The sequence below is a fragment of the Catharus ustulatus genome, chromosome 10 (assembly GCF_009819885.2).
Source record: "Catharus ustulatus isolate bCatUst1 chromosome 10, bCatUst1.pri.v2, whole genome shotgun sequence".
Taxonomy (NCBI): domain Eukaryota; kingdom Metazoa; phylum Chordata; class Aves; order Passeriformes; family Turdidae; genus Catharus; species Catharus ustulatus.
Window position 1 is genome coordinate 19,231,665 of NC_046230.1, and position 11,145 is coordinate 19,242,809.

Sequence of the window (11,145 nt, forward strand, 5' to 3'; positions counted from 1 at the left end):
GGTAATGTCTGTTCTTATTCCATAATCTGCAAATCTTCAGATATTTCTGTTAGTGGTTTCTTATGAGAAAGGCTTTGCTCTCTAGTAGATTTCAGCATCATGAAAGAGGCCTACTTTCCATGCATGAAGAATTCAATGGTCAAGAAAAGGCAAAGAGATGTTAAATCTGAAGATCTTACACACAACTTTAAAATTTTTCAAGTACTTAAAACTTTAAAGGTATTTGGAAGTAACATGCCTATTTAAAAGCACAGTATCTCTATCTCAAGCATAGAGACAGAGAAAATAGAACCATAGATCATAGAATATGCTGAGTTGGAAGGGACCCACAAAGGGCCCAACTCCTGGCCCTGCACAGGACACCCCAAGAATCTCACCCCAAGAATCTCACCATGTTTCTGAAAGCATTGTCCAAACACTCCTTGAACCCTCTCAGGCCTGGTGCTGTGACCACTTCCCTGGGGATCGTGTTCCAGCGCTCAACCACTCTCTGGGTGAAAAACATTCTAAGAACCTTTTCCTTATGCCCAACCCAAACCTCCCCTGACTCAGCTCCTGCCATTTCCTCTAGTTCTGTCACCAGAGAGAAAAGCTTGGTACTGATGCCTTGGGGGAAATGATGCCTTGGGTTTTAGCTTTTATATTTTTCAGATTCTCTGAAAAATTAGTGTGTAACTAATTAGTGTGTAATTAGTCTGTAACTCTGAAACTTAGTCTGTAACTCTGACACTAGGTGTTAGTAGGTTCTCGTCACAGGGTAGTTAGACAAAACAATCCCTTTCTAGCTAGAGAATCAAGGACAACTGGTACCTGAAAAGTAGAAACAATGGTGAGGGAAAGGGGACAAGCCAGGGGGCTGAGACTTCATAGCCTGGGGCTGTGGTTGGATACTTGACCCCAATATGTGATGATGAATCAAAACTTATAAAAGTGTAAACACTCATGACCAGGATCCATCTTGGATTTGATTTGGGTGTAGCCCCAGCCGGGTTCTTGCACTGCCCAAGGCGAATCCTTTCAATAAATACCTGTCTTATTCCTTTTGCTGTGTCTGGTCTCTGTTCCAGGTCAGTCTTTCCAGGAATCACTTTTTGCCCTTCCACTTCCCCTCATGAGGAAGCTGCAGAGCTCGATGAGGTCTGAGCTCATTCTCTTCTCCAGGCCGGACACCCAAGTGGCCTCAGCCACTCCTCATTGAGTTCCAGCTCTTTCAAAGACATTGGGAATTATTTTTTTTCCTGGCCTCCTTTCAACACCACTGTGACAGTACCTCTTGTCATCATCAAGGCCACTCCTCCGTCCTCTGCATCTCAGCTTTCAAAACAATCATTTGGTCAGAAGAACACTTTGTTTTTGCCTTCGGGCAGGAGGGAGCAGAGCGCCTGCAGAGTTTGGGTGGTGAGGGCAGCGGGCCCTGGGGCCTCCGTGAGGGGAGCCTGGGCCTGCCCGGACACCGCCGGTCCCGCCACACACAACCGGTCCAAAAAATGCTTTGAAGAACGGGCAAAACTCTGCCTGGCGAGGTTTTCCTAAGAGGACTGAGGGAAAAAAGGTAGAGAAACAGCTCAGCAAGTGCACATGTCAGTGATAACTGAGGAGGAAGAGGTGCTATGGAACTCCCTTGTCGCCCTTGGGGACACAGGGTTGTCCTTGCACAGAAGAACAGACCCCACATGCACCCTTGGTATCTAAACAGCATTCCCAGGCAGGGTCACGCTGTACCTTTGGACAATTTTAATGGGATAATGAATTCAAAGGTTTTTGCCATTTTCTATGCAGTGACAAAATCACCAGATTGCTTGATGTCATAACAGATAATTTAGCCAGCTCCCGATCAATCATTTGTAAAAGTTTATATTCACTGGGAATTATAATGTGCTTGTCAGAGACCTCTGGTAATTTTACTGTGCTGTCAAAAAGGTGTCTTGGATGGGAAACTGCTCAGGTAAAATTGCATTTGGCAAACGCATTAAATCAGCGTTGCCAAGAAAACTTGGCACCATTGGATTCATAGTGGGGAAGGGGGGCCGTGTCCCCTCCTGACAGCTCCACTCTGCTGCTCCTTCCCTCCCCACAGCTTTCCCTGCCCCAGCCTGGGTTCTTCCCCCGACTGCAGCCCTCCAAGGACGGCTCTTCAGGGGGGCTGCACTTCTCCAGGATGAACTTGGTACAGAACACACACCCAAGGGCCACACAGCTCACTCAGAAAATACCAGACTGCTGGATGTTCCCTGAATGCACCTCACAAGCCTTCCACAGAAAAATTTAAAATGCATCTTTAGCTGCTGCTGAAAAGCAAGGTCCTTTATTTTCTGCCATCCTTCTCCACTACTCTGAGACAAGATTTTACAACAGACTGCTAGTAGATTATAGTCTGAAGTAAATCCCACAAAAGAACAGTGTGGAAGAGCACAAAGACAGCTTGCCAGGGCATTTATCTTTTCTACTTAAGCCTAGAAACACAGAATAAGTATATATATATGTATATATATAAATATAGCCTCCCAAAAGGCTGAAAATAGTAATAGGCAATCCCAGCGGCTTGAGATGCTGCCTGTAGAGAGCGTGCTCCTGTTCTGAAATCAAGGAGGGAAAGGAAAGGTCTTTTTGTTCCCTGTGTTGGGATTCACTTGACATTCTTTAAAAAGGAACACTGCAACAGAACCTGTCAGTCTCATGTGCAGGAATTGATGGATAAAGCCAAAGTACATAGCATTGCCTTGAAAAAACAGATCTCAGAATGGTTCAGCACACCAAGTGAGGACAGGTCAGCAAAAATAATAGAGCTACTTTGGACAAAGGGGAAGAAATCAGAAAAATTTATGTCCCCACATGGCTCCCTTTTATGTGTAGACATTGTTGGGGAAATTAGTATTTTAACAAAAATATGTTATAAATGGGATTACACACCTTGCATAGTAAATGATCTCAGCGAATACTTTTTTTAAAATCTATGTAAAAATATAACCTCAAGAATTTGCACTTCATTATCTAGCTAGAAGTTTAGGTAGTTTGGAGATACACTAGGAACAAAATGAATTGTAAAGGAAAAATATTCAAATATTATGTTTATTGAATACATGGTAAGTTTTAATAAATCATATGAATTGCTTTTAATTATGAAATTTAAGAAAATGCTGGTCCACTTAATCAGCGTGGTCCACTGAATACACAGAATTCCTTGGTCTTGGCCCTATCCTCACGTCTCTCCATAAATCACTTCTTATCTCAGAGAAGATAAACACACATTCACAAAATTATTTTAGGTACCTAACCCCTTAGTTATCATGTCTGGGATTAGAAATGAGATTGTGGATCAAAAGTTTCTAAAATATAGAGAAATAGAGGGTTTAATTTTTTGAATAAATATATTTCTAAAAAAATGTTACGTATTTCTTACCATTATGAAGTATAAACATGGCCTGCATCTTTTCTAGTGCAGTATGTCACTAAAAATAAATGGCCAAAAGTTCTTCCTTCTGAATTTGGAAACAGTTTGTTGTATGTGATTTATATCAGCCCCCTCATTACAGAAAACCTTTTCACCATGTGATTGCGTGTGTAAGCGCAATTACAGAAATTCTGAATTCTCTAGGTTTTCTTTAGATGAGCTGATGGGCTGTGAAAGGTGCTGGAGTGACAGTTCTTCTGAACTGTTAGAGTACAGAGAATAGCAATGGAATTTTTGTTTGCACCTTCCTGGGTATGTAATTTACCCCTGACCTTGCTGAGTCTGCTCCCAGGACACCAGGCTGCTTCTCAGGGAGCACTCTGAGCCAGAGCCTCAGCTCCCTGCAGCCCAGAGCTCACCTGGGGAGAGATCCTGTGCGGGGCTGATCGTCCCCTGTCCCCCAGCATTGCCACCAATGATTTGGTACAGTTGCAGGCGCATGTTTTCTCTTATTGAAGGATAGAAATTAAAAAATTCTAAAAGTTAAGGTAATTAAAGAACTTACAGCAAGAAATACCTGATCATTCAAGCATGTTGTACATTCACACTGTCTGTATAACAGGCAATGAGATGTGTTCTTCACAGGTGCAATATTTTTGTTATTTTTAAGGTAGGGGACATTTGGATTTGTTTTGCCTTTTAGAAATATGAGGTACCATTCTAGTGTTTGATACAATACTCTGTTTTGCTGCCCAATTAAAAAAGCATTAATTATAGAAAGAGAAAAAATGCTGGAAGAGATACAAACAAATTACATTCAAATTTGTTGAAGAGATGACTACTAATCAACAACAATGCACAGTTCTTACCTTAGAAAAACAATTCCACTATTAAGAACAACAGAATCTATATTTACCATAAAGGGAGGTTTATCAAGATAAAATAATTGGGATCCAGTCTTAAAATTCTCATCTGATGGTAACCATCACACAAGAAATAAACATGAAATATTTCTGGAGATCTTCAATCTTCTAATTCAGAAGAGATAAGGGTGATAAAGAAAATAATTTCAAACATTAGTGATAAAATTAGAAGATAAAAGGGAAACAAGAAGAAAGGAGGCAGAAAAAATATATTTTTAAAAACCCTAAGTTTAATTTCTGGGAGACATGAACACTGTGATTCTAAATTTATCATTAAAAACCTCTACTTAGACACTTTTGAAGTGACATTTTTTAATATGGATGGGCATGGACAAAACAGAAGTAAAGGTTTTCTGGGTGCCATTTCTTAACTGTAGGTGAAATTCGTACTCTGTAACTGTAAAACAAAGAGCAGGCAAAGCTTGCTCTAGGAAATCTCAATGGGAATTTTAGTCAGTCCTGTTGTGGAAAATGTACTGGATAATGGTATTTGATATTCAGTGTCTTCTGCAAACTGACAGTGTTGGAATTTCCCTTCCTTACAGCACATATTTGATATCTGGCCTTCTTTTTGTCCCCCTGCTCATTTATATGTGTGTGGTTTTCCTTTTAACCCCCCACCCTTTTTTTAATTTAAATAAAACTCTGGGGAAAAAAAAGGCAACAGAAGATCACAGGATGTGAAGATGCCATTCTGGGAACTAGCAAGCAGTCTCAACAGTGAAAGAAGCCAAGTGATCTTTCAAGTGGGCTATTACTGTAGTTGTGGAAGCAGAATAATGAAACTGAACAGAATAATTGGCCTAAATATCTGGTTAGAGGGCTGGTACAGAGAAAAGAGCATGAAAGGCTCTACTAAAACCACAGAAAGGTGGGTGTTCCTGCAATCAGTACAGAAAAAAAGCATTGAAGAAGTCTGTAAACTAAAGAAGAGGGGGAGGGGAACCATTGGAAAGAAATCCAAGCAGAGGAGGGGGAAGGGGGGAAAATGCCCACTAAATCTGAAAGTCTAGAGGAAAAGAAAGCAGATGATTGTATTTGCTGACATTCCAAGGATGGCAGTTGTGAAACACCAATCAGAGCAGCAGTATCAGAAGGTACACACTGTAAGAGCAATATGGGTGGCTCCTGAGATATATATGGGAACACTTTTATGTGTTTTTTAAATAAAGACACCACTTGTACATAAATATATATATATTTTTATATATATGAAGAACTTCAACTATCACTTCAGAAAGAAAAGATACAACCATCCTCTCTTAACTGGTCATTTCCATCAGCTGAAGACTTACCATAAAACAACTGAATAGAAAAGCAGTGAAGTCAGTAAACTCAGATGTTATGATCATCCACATCAACACTTACATCAGAAGACATCTGATGATATAAGATCCAGTTTAAACATGTTCTGTATCTGTGTATCTGAGATTCTTGCAGCGATTGAGGTGAAAGATTAGGGTACCAGCATTTTCTGCACTCTTCCTCTGAGATTCTGACAATTACTCTGTAAGTGACCATTAATAGTCCAACCCCAAATGTATCCTATTTTCAGTTCTGATTACAGAAGCACAAAATGCAGCTGATAGTCCTGTTAATGAATGATTATTAAAATGATAGCATCAATAGACAAGAATTAGAATTACATCATGCTTTCAAAAAACTACAGTGAGGTATATTCTGTATAAACAGAATTCCCAATTTTAAGTGACAAAGCAAAAAATAAGTAGCTTTACCATAAAATCTGTAGAATTTGCAGTAAGTTCTAAAGATAAAGTGTACTATGTGTTAAAGGTCTTTTCCAACCTAAATGATTCTACGATACATAAAAAAGAAATTAGAGATAGTTATGGAATTGTTGTCTAGTACCTCTTGTAAAAGGATAGTTCATTACAGTATTTCAAATCCAACAGTTTTCAGTCTTTGCTTCAGAGAGACACTTGTATGTATCTGTGCCTCAAAAGGAATGTTTCAATAAAAGATCACTTTTTCTCTTTGATTACAAGCAAAATTTTATGAAAGTTCAGTTCAAACCCAAGAACATCTCCAAATAATTTACTGCAACACAGTAAGCTGGAACATAAAGGAGATGCTGAAATACTTTATAAAAATTAATAAGGTTTTACCTGGCTAAATCAAGTTATTGCATAAATCATTGCTTTGCATTAATCAGAAGTCAGTTGTCATGCACCATCACAAAACATTTTTGTCTTCCTGAGCCTCCAGAAACTGCTAAAAGTGAAAATAGTTCTTGAAAACAAAAAAAAGTGAGAACGTCCTCATGAGACTTTTTCATAGTTTATTTAGTTTATTTGAATCCTTTATGGTACAACTCCTGTTAAACTTTTACTGGCTAAACAAATCATGTAGAAAGTTGTTTTGAAGAGCCCTAGACCAGATTCATCTCTGGTCAAAGCTATCAGTAACCATCAGCTTGTTACCTCAGTAGGGAATCTGAGCCACATTGCTGCTTCTCTTACAATCCGATTTCCCCATTCAGCAGCTCCAGCAGCAGAAGAACACGAGCAGAGCTCTTCCCACAGAGAATGGTCACTGTGGCAGCGTTAGTCTCACATCCAGACCCACTGAAGCAGCCTTTTTGCTTTTCCAGGGATGGCAGAGGGCAAGAGCAGCACTTCAGCTGCAGACCCATGTAGGTTATATTTGCTTTTCATTTTCTCAGACTGTAATAAATAGCATAGGCAAAATGTTCCCTGGCTGTGAAGTTATTGAAGCTTTAGAGCAGAAGTGTTTAAATGTGCCCAAGGAACATCAATGATCCATTCCCACCATAAGTAAAAATCTTGACATCTACATTATTGCAAAAGTTCAGCATTCAAAATATACAATAGGAAGTGAGTAGAGGTTTTGGATGTTTTAATCTGCTGCACTCTCACTGCAGGGACTATTCCTGTTTCAGGGCAGGAAGGGAAAATAATTCTATTCTAAAAGTCTTGGTTAAATAATTATTTTTAATATAGATAAAGACTGGGTTTCCTGATGAATACATGAGCTTTTCTGGTTGTTTCGAACATCTGTTTAAAGTAATCTCTCATTTTCAAAGCTCTTCATTTACTTTTTTCCACTCACATAATCAGTTGATCCCAAATCGTCCTTCCCACTTTTACAGAATCTTTAAGAAGTCTTCTATGACTCAGATGCCTTCTTTGCACCTTCTTCCTTTTCCAGCTACTTGCTTGTACCTCTGCGTCACTGTCTCCATAATTACAAATATGATCTGAAAATATTTCTTCTCCTTCCCAATATTTTTCTTAGCATTTTTAGTGAAAAGATTATTTTGCTGACCATTATGCCCAACTCTCTTTCCTGTTGTACTCAAACTCACTATGTTTGGAAATCCAGTATGTTTGAAAAAGCTGTGAAGAGCAGTGTATGCTGTGTATGCACAAATGGCTTGTGCAAGTTATGGGGATTGCTAACAAAAGAGTGAGATTACAGGGGGATCACTGGGAGTTATAGGGAAGCATTAAGGTACTTAAGACCACAAGTCTATACTAGACTTCAACAGGGTTTGTATTCCTAAAACTCTTTGGTGGGATTTTGTTTTGTTTTAAATACTAAAGCTAGTAATAAACAAACAGTGCTTCGTTATAGTAATTATAATCTTACTCAAAATTCATCACTAAATAACTTGAAGTAAAATACAGCTACAAGAAAATATTCATAACAGAAATGTGGGCAATTTACACTAAAAAATAAACAGAAAGAACAGAAACTTCTGAATATGCTAATGTTCATAATTAATTAAAGACAAAACCAAATTATTCTCTCTTACCATGTAGTAATACTGTTTTCCTATTTCCCCTTTTATCTACCTTTCATAACATAGTTGTGGTGTTGCTTTTACATAAAGACAGTTCTGGTTTGTAGTTTTGTTTTGTTTTGCTTTCAAGACTGCTCTAAGCAGTTTGAAAACATGAACTAACCATGAGTGGTATTTTGGATATTAAAAAAAAATCATAGAGCAGAAATTAATAACTTTCTATAAACACAGTGAACACACTTACACGCTAACTACAAGGATATATACAGTAACATATTCAATACCATTATCTCTTCTAAATATACAAGATCATCAAGAAATCTGCAGAAGTTTCCTAGTAAATAATTTAGTATATTTTACTGTGTTTTTCTCTAGCCCTGTTCATGTTACTCTAAAAAATTTCTGTAACTTCTATTCATTTTCAGCTAAGACTCCAGTGCAATGCTTCCACATAACACAAATTTTTTCTTTTCAAAGCCTCTATGGGAAACCTTAACCCCGACTGCACCTATGTTTCTGTCTGGAGTGCGCCAAGTTTCAGGGATTTGGCAGACTTGCACACACAAGAGTTTATTAACTCTGTAATTAATTTTATGTGCATGAAAGCATAAATGTGTATTGAGTACACATTTTATCATCTGCTTCTTTCCTTTAACGAACATGGTGATTCCATAAGACGAAGAAAGAAAAGGAAGGAAGAAAATTCTCTTTTCTGCTGACTCCCTATAATGGTAGTAGAGACTCAGACTAGTGGTTGAAGAGGTGCTGAAGAAAAATTAGCTGCTTGTCTCTATTTTGCACAGTACTAAATATTGCATCAACACACACCACTCAAAATACTCTAAATACTCAAAATACTCAAAATTTCATCTCTGAAATAAAGAAGTACAAATGCTTATAAGCTCTGCGGATTCTGATACTCTCCCACTATAAGAAGACTGATAGTGAGGCTATCTGGTGTTTAAACTAACTGAAGTTTAGTAAAGTGAATGAGCACCAGCACTTCACACCTTGAAGCATATCATGGGGAAGTTGGTAACTGGCATTATTTTAAAGAAAAATCATCATCATCATCATCATCATCATCACAGTTCCTGATTACAGATGAATAGCCAAAGAGAAAAACATACGACATTTCACAAATTTTGGACGTGTTCTACTTTCACTGTTTAGGTTTTTTATTCCACTTGCCAAACATTTCTTGATCAAGGGCTGAGAATTTTTTGATAGTTTCTTTCATTCTCTATCTCAGAATGGCAGGAATTTATTCAACCAAAATTGTTTTGAATTTCCAGCACAGCTAGAACCATGCAAATAATAGTGCAAGTTTTGACTTCACCTTGTAAAAAATGCAGCCAGAAACAAAATGAGACACTAAACTGGAGAGTGAAAAATTCCACTATTTTTTCTGGTTCCAAGTCATGCTCCAAAGCATGCTGCTGCAGACTTGCTTCTTTTATCTCAAGATGTTTTTAAAAGTAATTTTTCAATTTGTCAATGCCATGCATTATTGCCATGTACTAATTTTGTAGCTCCATGCATAAAATTGTCAGATTCCTATGAGTTCATTCTAAGCACATGCATCTTATTTTATACCACATCCAGTTATATCTCTGCAAGGTTTTTCAGTCTATGGTAGCTAATGATGCTGCCTCTTCTCTGAGCTCCAAATAAACTGGGGAGTTGCATTCTAAGTCATTACAATATTAACAAACACACTGAGAAAAAACCACATTATTTCCCAAATCAATTGCATCTGAAAATAATAAGAATTTGGCAATGAACACAATTTTTTTGATAATCTAAGCTAGAAATTTCAACACCTCATAGTCCTCAACAAAATTTTGCAAAGCACCTTTTGTTCATTTTCCCATCCCCCATTTTGCACTCTGGTATTCAGTCAGATTGATGTGAGACATCTGTAAAAATTATCTGCAGTGCCTCTATTGCCATAATGCAGACAATCCTGCAGGTCTCTTCATGAACTGCAGAAGCAAAAGCAAGCACCTTTCCATGCTGCACCAGTGTGCATTTTTGCATGTTTGATAAGGTTTCCAGTAGAGCTGCAGTGAGAGGTATTTCTAGCTGCCATTTGATGGACAGTCTGATCCTGGTTGGTTACTGTAAAACATAATCTGAAATAGAGGCTTAGAACTATGGCGTATTTTTAACTTCCTGGCATGCACAGCACATCTGCTGTTGAGGAATTTTCCTCTCACCAGAGTGATGAGCAGACAGGGCACCACTGATGCTACTCACACTTTGCTCAGTGGGAGGTATTGCAAAAGCAGTGCAGCAACAAATACTATATTAAGAGTGTGCTGCTCCTTCTCCTCTCCCTCTCCCACCTCAGGTTCAGAGTTGGAAAGCGATAACAGACAGGACAGACTGCAATCTTCTTCAAGCAAAAGGAGTGAAGAAAAGTCATTTGGTAAGTGATTGCTAGGAGAACAGAATTTACTGAAAATGCACTGGGCTGGAGGTAAATAAATAACTGACCTCTGTATTCAGTGTGGTGCTGAGCAGATACAGCCAGGGATAGAATGTGTCAGAGCAACAAATTCGTCTCTCAGTTGTACTGATGTCACTGAGGGTCCTCTAAATTTACAGCTGGTGTTTCTGTGGCTCTGTAGTGATGACACCAACCTGTCGGTTCATTGATGCTGCACTTACTATGATGCACTTATTAAGTGTGGGTATACTTAGCATCAAATACTGACAACAAAACGTACTCTAAACTTCCTGACACGTGAAACACAGTTAATTATTTCCCCAAATACAATAGCTAAAAGTTTAAAGCATCTGTTCCTTTGAATACACTTGATAAAACCATGCTACAAAGAATGCACACATTTTAATTCCTCAAATACATATAAATTGTTACAGAGATAGATTATGTAGGTATGAGAATTTAATTACTTGAGATAGCTTCAAAATCTTTCCTTTGTGATATTTCTTCATTTTCAAACAAAAAAATTTCCCACCACATACCTCTATGTCTGTATCTAACATAGACTGGTTTGGGCTCTAAAGATGGTATTGATGAT